We start from the raw sequence: 10,206 nt of genomic DNA, 5'->3' as shown, positions 1-10,206 counted from the left end.
GCCTTAATGTACCCCTAATTAATCACAGCGCCTCCTCCATCAAGTTCAGAGCAGGTAAAGAAATGGGTTAACAGGCGTGTCCATGTGGCTTCAAGCACTTTCTGAGGGACACGCCACAGGCAGGCCTTTCTGTAACGTAAGCGTATGCTGCTCTCTGTTGGCGAAGGAGGAGCACTGTTCGACTTGACTGCCGGTGGATTTTTTTTTTTTTCAACTTTTTCAAAAGCGGGTTTTTTTTTTTGTTTGTTTGTTTTTTGTTTTGTTTTGTTTTGTTTTGTTTTTTTTTGTTAAGAGAAACAGTCTGTTTGGATACCGCATTCTCGGTGCCGTCTGCACAAATTAAAAATGCTAATTGCTAACCTTAGAACAGCTAGGAGTGCCTGAAATAATTCTGGGTTTCTAAATTGATGTGACTCGAAGCCAATAGGGGTATACACGCCAATGTGTTCATTTATAGACTCCAGGAAACTCCATTTTGTAATAAACCGAGTACCAAATAAAGGGAGGCGCGGGAAAGGCCCTAACCGCGTGGTCTTGGAGAAACGATCGCCGAAAGGCGGGGCCTTAGCACGGCTCCTAAGTGCTTCATCCACTTTCTCATTTCATAGGGGGAAAAAAACTGATCCATTACAGAGCAAGACATTGTTACTGGATAAGCATAAGTGGAAGCCCAAAACCTTTTGTGATAATCAGTTTTCATTTCAGGAGCAGTGCTGAGCTGGAAACAGCTGGGACCAGCTTGCCAGAATTAGCTGTGTACAGTGTACACCAACTCTATGTTCAATACCATAATTCTGTCAGACAAAATCTGTCATGGTAGGAGTCTAATAAACACTATATAAATCGGCAAACACTTAAATAAGGATTTTGTCAGAAAAATAGAGAGAGAGAGAGCAAGGAGAGAGAGAGAGAACATGCATATCACGGGCAGAAATGGTTATTAAGCGTTTAGTAACGCATCTATAGATACATAATAAGGACTGAAAAGGGGACATTTTCTTTTTACCAAGGAAAACTTGTAATTAGCAAATTTTTGTTAAGCACAATGACTATAAACTCTGAGGAAAAGCTTTCTTAGAAGACAGCATTCCAGATGAAACCCCATATAACTGTTAGTGGTTATACAACCACAGAGAGGCCCCGAGGCCCCTTGCTTTTAGACAAGCACAAATCAAGTAGGACTACATGCTTTATTGGCAGGAAAGAAATTGTTCACAAGTAACATGTTCTCTCCCTAAGTCAAAATCTATCCCCACTAGGTTGTGTTGTTACATTCCTCTCCCTCCCTCCCTCCCTCCCTCCCTCCCTCCCTCCCTTCTTCAGGTGTGTGTGTGCATGCTTATATGTATGTGTTACATGTTGTGAGTGTGTGTGTGTGTGTGTGTGTGTGTGTGTGTGTGTGTGTGTGAAAGAGAGAGGGAGAGAGAGAGAGAGAGAGAGAGAGAGAGAGAGAGAAAGAATGCACATTTGTGTATATGTGTGTGGAAGCCCAACTCTGGCTTTGGAAATCATCTTCCACAGCTCTTCCATCTCCTTCACTGAAGCTAAATCTCTCAATCAAAATCAAGCCCTCAGCATAGCTCGTCTTACAGGCCATCTTGCTCTGGGATCCTCTCTTACCTTCTTCTAAGGCTAGACTTAGAGGCAGTCCACCACACCCACTTGGTCCCTATGGGTTTCTAGTCCTCATGTTGAGCCATCTCCTCTGTCTCGGTGTCTTACATCAGCTCTCTAAAATAATAGAGGCTGGGAAATTTGGGAAATGTTACCAGACCCAAATATCACATATTCAAGCACATGACCATGGCAAAATGCTTGTGTATGTTTTTGTGTTGCATGGGATACAGGTAGTAAATGTTTCATGATGACGATATGAGAGTAAAAGTTCGTTCTTATTCAACAATGATGTTGTATAACTCTCCACTACTATATGAATTTCATGCACCAAGAGAAGGGGAAATCCCAGAGCCTTGTGGAATTCTCCTTTCACCAGACATTTACACAGACTAATTTAAAAAACAACTCAAGTGGGGCCTCCTGTCTCCAGGGCACACAAACTTTACTTCTAAAGTATATACATATACATATACATATACATATACATATACATATACATATACATATACATATACATATACATATACATATAGCTTTTTTGATATCTCATGTATGCTAGAGGCTTGCTTAATGCATTCACAGTGCACATCCAAGAAATTCCTGAGTCCAGTATAGCTCACTGTGTAAGGAAGATTATCAGAAAGATTTGGATTAATTATTACTTCAACTTCAGCTCTGCCTTTGTTCCCAGGACTCACTTGAAGATGTTATACATCAAGGTTACTGTTCTGTTGGGGAAAAAAAACCTACTATCAATTAATGATTTTATATAAAAAAATAATGTAAACAGACTCACTGAGAGTTCAGCTAAACAATTCCACCAATGTCACTATCGGTGATAAGACAACTGAGCAGCTGACCAACAGTACCAGCCGTTGAATGCAGAAATGGGAGTACCAAATCGCTCTTTCGAATCGCTCTCCGTCTCCTCATAATGAAAACCAATAGCAAAACTGTGTTTTAAATGAAAAGATGCTAGAAAAGATCATCACGGAACATGGACAGTCACCCACTTGCCACTTAAACCTCAAAATGAAAAGGTATCTGGTGATAGAAGGCCATTCCTAATGTTATTGATGTGAGGACAGAAAAATCATCATATCGGTAGCAGAGACAGAAAGAATCAACACCAGGCACAGCACAATCAATGAGAATGCAGTTTTCAGCGTTACAAGTCATTAAGTTGAAGCTGTGTGAGAATCAGTTTTAAATACAACATATAATCAGAATCTACTGTGAAGCCACATAATAAAAACAACTTTCTAAAAACTGTGACAAGTCAATAAAGGTGTTGATTTAATAAAATAGAAAGTCTGACCCTGGGGAGCAGCTTCTTTTTGAGGTTCCTCATCAGAGAGAATAAAAACAAAACTATAGCTTACTGACTGCACAGGTGTACAAATAGATCTTCCCAGAACCCCTGTGGGCACGCCAACGATCACCCCATTTTACAGATGAGGAAAACAGAGGCAAGGCACTCACTAAGTGCCTTTCCAAGGAGCTGCTCTGGGAAAGTGATAGAGTAGGATTTGAATCCAGCCTTATATACTTCTCATCCATGTTAAAGATAAAACTACAAAACCCAGAAATTTTTGCCTCATTCTGCTGCCTGCCCCTAGTCTACAGTAGTGGACATGCAGCTTTGCAGTGTGCTAAACCAGTTGCCTAGGACCCATACATAATGTCTTCAGAGCCAGGGCACCTGGGAATTAGAGTCAGGCCCTCCCATCAGTCCATGCTACAAATAAACACTTGATAAACTTCCTCACATACAACTCTTATTTATATCTAAGTTCATTATACTTTGTTTCAGATGGCTTTTTCCTATACTAGAATTTAAGGCCTTGGAAAATGAGGATATTAATAATTTCTTTCTTTACTAACTAGTGTGATTCTAGCTAGCTAATACGAAACATGTGTTTGTTAAAATGAAACTAGATGTAATAGCCAATAAAGGCTAGTTTAAAGGACATAACATTAATTTATATATTAAAAGAAGACTTTTTAAATGATAATGTCTACTACTGTATGTAGGGCATGCAGAAGAATGAGGCAAAGGCTGCTGCTCCTGAGGAAGCAGGTAAGTGATATTCTTTTAGGAAGGTTCCAACTCCTCTCTTTTATTCTTCATCTAATGGAATCTTTCTTAGGAGTTGGGGATGCAGCTCGGTTGGCAGAATGCTTGCATAGCTTGCAGGAAGCCCTGGGTCTATCCCCAGCAGCACATGTATCCTGCATGTAGCAGTGCCTACAATGCCAACACTCCAAAAAATAGAGGCAGAAGAAGCAGAAGGTCAAGGTCATGGGACAATTCACAAGGTCATAGGTCATAGTTCAAGGCCAGTGGGAGCTACATACAACACTGCTGAAAGGGGAGGGGAGGGGAGGGGAGGAAGAGAGGGCAAAAGAGGGAGGGGAGAAGAGGGGTAAGGGAAGGGAGAGGAGAGAAAGACAGGGGAGGGCAAGGGAGGGCAGGAAAGAGAGAAGTGAGAGGAGAGGAAGGAAGGGGAGGGGAGAAGAGGGGGAGGGGAGGGGAGGGGAGAGGAGGGGAAGAAGGGGAGGGAAGGGGAAAGGAAAGAGGGAAGGGGGAAGGGAGGGAAAGAAGGGGAGGGGAGAAGAGGGGAGGGGAGAAGAGGGAAGGGGAGAAGAGGGGAGGGAAGGAGACATTTTAGACTTTAGTCCTTATCTGCTCTACTTCAGCAGTAGCATCACCACTACTTCGCGTGGCTGCTCCCAATATCCACCTTTTTCTCTCTCACAGGGCTAAGATTTTAGAATAGTTTGAAATATAAAGATTCATAAAATATACGTTCTTCATCTTCAGTCCTTTAAAAAAAAAAAAAAGACATGTAATATGAACTCAGAGACTCTGCTAGCAGAGACCTGCAAATGTTCAAGCTGATAAATAAAATCCCAGTATAAACAAAAGGAAATGGCACAAAGTCCCACCCCTGATCAAGAAACGATGAATTTGCTGAGAAGTAGAAAACCAGTTTTCTCCAGTGACACGTCACTGAGAATTCCAACCACACTCCAGGGAAAGCTTCACATTTGCGAATAGTTGACCAGGACAAAATGGACGCCATAGGTTTGTTTTGACTTGATTTGATTTGATTTTGTTTATTCTTTGTAAGAGAGAGAAAAAAACCATGATGTTGGGTGAATAGGGAGGTGGGGAGTGTCTGGGAGGATTTGGGGTGGGTATGGTCAATACACTGTATGAAAAGCTTTTAGAATACTTTTGAAATATAATTTAAAATATCCCAGGAAAAACAAAATCCAAACTATGAACCATGGCATCTAGGTATTGGGGATTTGTTCCAGTGAAGTGTCTTTGGGCACATACCTTGTTATTCTACTTTTCAACACTGTGGTAACATACATACCTGAGACTGGATAGCTCTGTGGAGAGAAGAGTTATGGTGCTCAGAGTCCAACACATATTAGTGGTATCTGCTCAGCTCTAGGAAAGACTTCATGTTAAGACAGTATCATGCTGGGCCTTGTGTTGGCGGTATTAAACCAACAGAGATCAAGCTATCAGGCAGTGAGATCAGTGTGATGGTTTAAATAAAAATGGTCCCCATAGCTCCACAGGGAGTGGCACTATTAGGAGGTACGACCTTGTTGGAATAGGTATGGCTTTGTTGGAGGAAGTGTGTCACTAGGGGGTGGGCTTAGAAGTCTCAGAAGCTCAAAACCAGGCCAGCTGGCTCACAGTCTCACTTCCTGCTGCCTGCTGATCCAGATGTAGGACTTTCAACTACCTCTGTACCTCCATGTCTACCTGCCATAATGACAATGGACTAGCCCCACTTAAATGTTTTCCTTTATAAAAGCTTCAGAGGTATTGGTGTCTCTTCACAGCAGTAGAAACCCTAACTACAACAACCAAGTTCACTCCTTTTGGGAGAACTAACCAACTCTTATGAGCACTGCCTAAACTCTTTCAGGAGGCAGCACCCAAAATGGTCTTCTACTAGTTCTTCCTTTTGCACGCTGAAGTCAAGGCTACAATAAATGTGCCCTTGGGAAACAGCCACATCCAACTATGGCACATTCTAGACCACGTTCAAGTAAGCCTGTAGCTAAGAAAAGAATTAATGATGCACAAGTGGAGTCATCTTATTCTAGCTTCATTTCTGTTGCTATGAGATGATACCCTAAGATAAAGCAACCAGGAAGAGAAAGGGCTCATTGTAGCTCACAATCCCAGGTGACAGCCCATCGCTATCCTTGGTGGCAGTAGAAGTAACTGGTCACATTGTGCCCATGGTCAAGAGCAGAGAGGTAAGCACATGCAGGCTTGTGCTGAGCTGTTTCTCCTCTCAACACAGCTCGAGACTCCCTCCTTAATGGAAAGAGAGGCCCATTGGACTTGCAAACTTTATACGCCCCAATATAGGGGAATGCCAGGGCCAAAAGAATGGGAATGGGTGGGTAGGGAAGTGGGGGGCGCTATGGGGTACTTTTGGGATAGCATTGGAAATGTAATTGAGGAAAATATGTAATAAAAATAAAAAAAAAAAAGAAGACAGTGCTGCCCACGTAGGACTGGATGCTTCCGCAACAAAGACAATTTCCCACAAGCTGGACCTCAGGCCTACTCAATGTAGACAGTTCCTCATGAGACCATCTTCCAGGTAGTATTAGGTTGTCTTAAGGTGACAATTGAGCTAGCCAGCAGGACGTCCCCACTTTTGCTCTCTCCGATGCCTGTGAGGTCTCACTGTTTTAGTTAAGACAATCAAAGTCGGCAAGATTGGTTTCATTGTTTCCTTTCTTTCTTCCTATTTATTTATTTAGTACATAATGTAGCTGAGCTTCACAGAGAAATGGTAGAAGTGAGTAGAAGAGAACTGAAAGATGACATAATTCGAAGATCAAATATAAGCAGGACTTGGCTGAAGCACCCGGGGCTAAGACGCTGCAGTACTGGATGAACTCAAGATCACTTTGGAGGGATCTGTTTGTTCTTTTTTTGCAATAAACATTTCATGGCGAGCCGATAGCTTCAGCTTCAGAAGGCGAAACAATAGAATTAGCTGTTTGTTTGGTTTTGAAAGCCCTATTTCTTGCCCAAATTTGAATTTTCCCTTTGTACTTTTCACGTTATGAAGTAGAACATTTACTGAACAAATACCAATTTGAGCTAAAATGATATTAGATTTTGATGATCTACCTATTTTTAGCCCGAGGACTAAGTGATTCTCTGTACTCACAATTTCATCATTTTAATGAAAATGAGGTAATATGCTGAAATGGTGTTTCCTTCGAATGTATTCAGGTTTATATATTCTCGATTTTTCAGATATACGGTGTCATATACCTTTCCTCTAAGTCAGATGCATTATAAACACGCAGATTAACATTTTTACTGCTAACAGCATGCTGCAGGTTTCAGAATTAATTCCATTCTTGATCTTTGAGAGGATCTTGTTCTAATGCAAGCAACACAACAGCCACACTACAACAAAGCTCGGCTCAGTGCATATGTTCAGTGGTTACCCTTGAAAGGTTGGTTATTGCAGAACTAATTGACTATGCAGAGGCTGTGTCTCCACTTGCACCCATTCTTATGGCTGCTTCGTTTACTCATCTTCTGAGTTTCTATCATTGACTCGAATATTGAAGATAGTCACAAATGACAGTTTCAAAAAGGTGAGACAAAAACAAACAAAAAAAAAAAACCAAAAAGGTGAGTGTTTCCCCCCCCACCCCGACCCAAGAAATCTGCTACCCAGTCAATGCTAATGTCAGTATTTTTGATAACTGCATGAAATCCTTCAGTATGGGAGAGTGGAGAGATGGCTCAACAGGGAAGCACCCTCCTGCTGCTGCAAAGGACCTGAATTCATTTCCCAAAACCCATGTAAGGCAGCTCAGAATCACCTGTCACTCCAGATCCAGGGGATCTGATGCCCTCTTGTGGTTTCTCTGGGTACCTGCACTCATGTGCACATACACCCACACATACATACCCATAATTAAAAATTAAAACCTAACAAAGAATGATTAATTTTTCAGCTTAGGCCATGATACCACATTTTAAGTTATACTCCTTAAATACAACCAAGGGTGGCTTTGTGTATTTTTTTTTTTTATTATTAAATAGGCCATTTTAATTAAACCCTCCAGAACCCCTGATTTTACAACCTCATCCCTCTATAAATATGGCTTCTCATTAATAATTTTTTTACATATAAAACTATTTTTTATTACATCTTTTCCTCAATTACATTTCCAATGCTATCCCAAAAGTCCCCCATACCCTCCCCCCTACTTCCCTACCCACCCTTTCCCATTTTTTTGGCCCTGGCGTTCCCCTGTACTGGGGCATATAAAGTGGATGCTCACAGTCAGCTAGTGAATGGATCACAGGGCCCCCAATGGAGGAGCTGGAGAAAGTACCAAAGGAGCTGAAGGGATCCGCAACCCTATGGGTGGAACAACATTATGAACTAACCAGTACCCCGGAGCTCTTGACTCTAGCTGCATATGTATCAAAAGATGGCCTAGTCGGCCATCACTGGAAAGAGAGGCCCATTGGACATGCAGGCTTTGTGTATTGTTAAAGAGAGATAATTCCACGGTATTTTTGCAGGGTATAAGACAACTGCGACAGAATTTACTGAGAAACGTGCCACTGTGTTTCTCTAAAGAAAACAGGCACAAGAAAACATCTGACATGATAAATATTGTCTCTCACAAATACTGTTACAAGCTTTGGATAAATCCCATCTCCATCTATGAGCAGCAGGCCTTTTGTTTGAGAATTTCATTTCACTTGACGGTCAAGTGCTTCTAAATACACAACAAGATAACATGCAAAGCTCTTGGCTGCCAATGAGTAATGTTGGAATCTCATTAAAGACAAAAGCCTTTATCACATAGGACCCAATAGATGTTGAATGTCTCTTCATTGGCCATTCTGATGGCATTCTGACAAGATTCTTAAAGTATTTTACACTCCTTTGCACATCACAGTTATGTTACAAATGTCTTGCCTGATTCTTGTGTACCATTAAGCTTATTTTATTTCTGGCCATGCTTGCTGGATTCAAGCCACCACTCTTGAAAATCAGGTTTAAATGGTCTCTGTAAATGGCCAAATCCCAAGGGACAAGGCCTAGTAAATTTCCTGCACCAGGTCTGACTCTCCCTGCCTATAAATATAACCCCATTGTTTACTGCAATACACTGTGTCTTGATTACTTACGAGTGTATAGAGTGGTTTAGCTTTCTCTTTTCCAAAGTCGTCCTTTTTATTTTCCCCCTTTGGTTTTTTTTTTGAGACAGGGTTTCTCTGTGTAACCCTGACTGTCATGGAACTCACTTTGTAGACCAGGCTGGCCTCGAACTCAGAAATCCACCTGCCTCTGCCTGCTGAGTGCTGGGATTAAAGGTGTGCGCCACCATAATAGAAGACTAGTTTTGAAAAATGTACAGTAGCACAAGATACCATGGTGAGCTTGGTGTAGAACCAGCACATATTCTAGGCTCTCCCCCACCCCCAAATGCCCCGATTCCTGGGACTTTTTCTGGTTTGGTTTTGCTGTGGCAGACTGCATGCAGGACTCGCTGGTGTGAGGCAAACACTGTGCCTCCTCCAACACCCAGTGTCCCCTCTCAATCAACACCCAGTGTCCCCTCTCAACCAACGCCCAGTGTCCCCTTTCAACCACCTTAGGTCTAGACAGTTGTACAACACGTATGACTTTTACACTCATTTTCTTCTTCAGTGTTACCACACCACAGTGACAGGCACTGTTGCCAGCACCCACTGGCAACAATAATCATTAAGAGCAATAATCATTAAGAACTTTCTCCAAATTAGTTTAAACTTGTTATGTTGCTGATAAAAAAAGACCTTAAGGTTCATTTTATTTTGAATATGATACACTTAGTCTTCTAATATCATGAATTATTTCAGGATATTTTATTTTGCAATTAAAGATTTGTGACCTTTAATAAAACTGAATTATATCTGTGAATTACGTGTGTACGGTTTGATACATGATGATTTCTTTGATAAAACAGACAAATTCCAAGCCACAAACATTGGCATCATCTTTTTCCATCATTAAAAGAATTTATAAAATAAATTTATTTTATTTGTTGATAAAATTAATATTGACTTTTAAATATATTTTGAAGGTCAAATTTGGGGGCTGGGGAGACAAGGGCCCAGTGGCTGGGAGCGCCTGCTACACAAGTATAGGTGTCTAAGTTCTGACCCATTGCACCCCCGCAAAAGCTGAACATGGCCTGTGTACCTGTAACCCCAACCCTTTTGGAGGGAGCAGGGATGGAGGAGACAGGATTTAGACTTGTTGGCCAGGGAGCGTGATCTGCTAAATAATGTGTTCGAGAGACCCTGCCTCATGGAATAGATGAAGAAGAATGAAGGAAAACACCTCCCTCCATAGGCATCTACAACATATGAGTGTGGGCAAACTCATAGACATATACACACATACACACATGTACTCATACACACACACACACACACACACACACACACACACATATATATATATATATATATATATATATATACATAGACACATATATAGACATATACACATA

The sequence above is a fragment of the Mus caroli genome, chromosome 3 (assembly GCF_900094665.2).
Source record: "Mus caroli chromosome 3, CAROLI_EIJ_v1.1, whole genome shotgun sequence".
Lineage (NCBI taxonomy): Eukaryota > Metazoa > Chordata > Mammalia > Rodentia > Muridae > Mus > Mus caroli.
The sequence above is the reverse complement of the archived record's forward strand: the minus strand, read 5'-3'. Positions refer to the sequence as shown.